Raw genomic sequence first — 2,738 nt, forward strand, 5'->3', positions numbered from 1 at the left:
TGTTGCCTTCATCATCATTTCAGCCCCATCTCTGACGCACAAGTTGCCCAATGTGGCATCAAATGCAGTAAGAACTTGCCCTCTGCTGCCGAACTTCCCCGAATGGGTGACACCTAGCCCTCAATGCTTTATGCTCATTTCCATTTTTCATTCCAAGTTTCTGTCTCACAACTGTAGTTTCCTTTTCAGTTTGTCCTTTTGCACATCTTTCAACGTACTCTCAAATTGTTGATCTGGGTACTTCATACATCTTCAATGCTCTCATCATTCCCATTTCTTTTTTTCTGGACAGCCAGACAGAAGTAACTATGACATTTATTGGTTAACAAATTAAAACAATTGCTCCTAATATCGCCTGGTGGTAATATCAGTATCCACTTGATGTGTGATATTGGGAACACAATTCATTCAACACCAATATACACATGACAGCTCTTCAAACACCTTTCCTGCTTTTTAATAATATGACTGGAATCCTTATTTAATATACTTTCCAATGGTTTAAATGAAATGTAAACATTTACCTAGTGGTTTCCTTGATTTATTGCAGTCAGTGAAAGTGCTGGACACAGCCTCAAACACTATAGATGCCATACTTTTTCCTCCATCACTCTTAGGAAGCTTGCAACTAACTCTGGTCATTGCAAAATTGCCGAAAGTCAAGATTATCACAGAAGCTCACAGATGACATGAGTAGCAGCTTCAAAATACAAGTAGGTGATAGTGGTGTAGGGGCAATATCATTTAACACCAGACTGTTACTGGTATCTTATTCATAACATTAATTAAACACTATTGTCAGTATTTCATGAAATGATAAGATAAATTGTATGAGATAATTATTTATCTATGATATGTGTGTGTTGCAGACTAACTAAGTACTTCTAAACAGTTACAGGCTACACATTGTACAGTACTTCATCCTATACTTGAAACTCCATACTCACCGTTAACACATAACATAACTTCTCATTTGACAAACATAGAAATAAAACTGTAATAAATGGCCTCCCCTGATGTAAATTTAAATTTTCCAAATGGCTACAGTATATTCACATATAATTGTTCCTTATAGCACTATGTATCATTGACTGTTACATAAAAATTTGTGAAAATTAGATCATCATAAAGGATGGAAGGGCTGAAATGGACATTATGCTATAGATTATGTAAACCACCATAAATCAGCAGTTATGGCTACATGATTATACATTCTGTTTCACTTATAGAATTCATACACTGTGAAGCCTTCACTTATTGCAGCCAAGACCTTTAAATATTGTAGTACAAATGAAAGAGGACTTTGATATAGTCCTACTCATTTCTGAAGAGTTTACAGAAATGGATTGTCTTGATTAGGGGCAGTTGGTATGTGTAGTAAGAGAAGTAACAGTTTTGTTCTAATGAAACTATGTGGTTCCAGAGACCATTTCAGTTCTCGAAAATCTATCAAACAATGAAACTCCAGGTTGGAATATCAACAACTATAGGAAAAGTATCGATTGCTACTTGTTGTTAACATGACCCATTGAGTTGCAGACAGGCACAACAACACATTACAGCTTTTGGCCACAGCCTTCTTCATCAAAGTAAACACACACAACCACACTCACACAAGCAAGCACACCACATACACGCATGACCACTACCACCACCAGCACCTCACACCAGAATCACATCAATGATGTTCATATACATACTGAAGTGACAAATGAAAATTTGTTCTGAGGCCAGGATTCGAACCTGGATCTCCTCCTCACTATGCAGATGTACTAACCACTACACCACACTGGTACAGTGGCTTTGCACAACTGCTCACCCAACCCTGGCATGCCTCCCTCCTCAATCCCAGTTCCGTATCATGCCTCAGCCCAATTAGTATTCCCCCTAAACTAGGAACGCCAAGTTAGCTGAGGAGTCAACAGGAATTTGGATTGAGGCGGGAGGCTTGCAGGGTTGTCCTCACAGTTGAGTAAGCTCACTGTGCCAAGGTGGTGTAGTGGTAGCATGTCTGCTTAGTGAGCAGGTGATCTGGGTTTGAATCCCAGCCTTGGTGCAAACGAATTAATATATTTTTAAAGTAAGAAAGAAAATTATAATCAGGTGACTTATTTTTCAAATGAACCCGTATGACCAGTGTGGTTCTTAATTGTCATTTTCTTCTGTGCTGTATGCTTACCGTTATACAGCAGATTTCTGGTGGGAAGGGGGGGGGGGGGGGGAGGAAAGAGAAAGAGAGATAAGAAATGCAAAAGCATAGTATCCTATAACAACAAATTCAATGGGTAACATCTGAAATCACTCACATATATGAGGGAATGTAGACTGTATACAGAGAAGGACAGCATGAATTGGGACAGGTATTTTTGACTTACAAGAGGGAATCATAAAAAGTTATTAAAATTAAACTTAAAACAGTTTTGATCCCAATAGAACATTTATTAAAAGTTTGCAACTGATTTCAGCCAAAAAACTACCATCTTCAGACCATATACACTGATAGGTAAGTACAATTCCAATATAGAAGGAAACATACCTTGTACTTATCTTATTGTATCTGAAGGTAATTGCTATTTGTCTGAAACTGTTTAAAATTTGTTAGAAAATGTTCAGTTATGATCAAAACTGTTTTAATTTTAAAGTGCTCCATGAAGATCACTGTTCTATTCTCCATTAAAATGCTTTCTAGAATTACATAATACAAATGCTGTAAAACCTGACCTGACAGATGCCTGAGG

The 2,738-nt window shown here is 37.5% G+C and overlaps 1 non-coding gene across 1 annotated transcript; it reads left to right on the plus strand.

Annotated features, from left to right (window-relative positions):
- Positions 1–1,985: 1,985 nt before the first annotated feature.
- On the plus strand, positions 1,986–2,056 carry Trnat-agu (transfer RNA threonine (anticodon AGU)). Its single transcript has one exon. It is a non-coding gene; the product is annotated as a tRNA-Thr (tRNA).
- The last annotated feature ends 682 nt before the right edge of the window (positions 2,057–2,738 follow it).

Source organism: Schistocerca nitens, chromosome 3 (assembly GCF_023898315.1).
Source record: "Schistocerca nitens isolate TAMUIC-IGC-003100 chromosome 3, iqSchNite1.1, whole genome shotgun sequence".
Lineage (NCBI taxonomy): Eukaryota > Metazoa > Arthropoda > Insecta > Orthoptera > Acrididae > Schistocerca > Schistocerca nitens.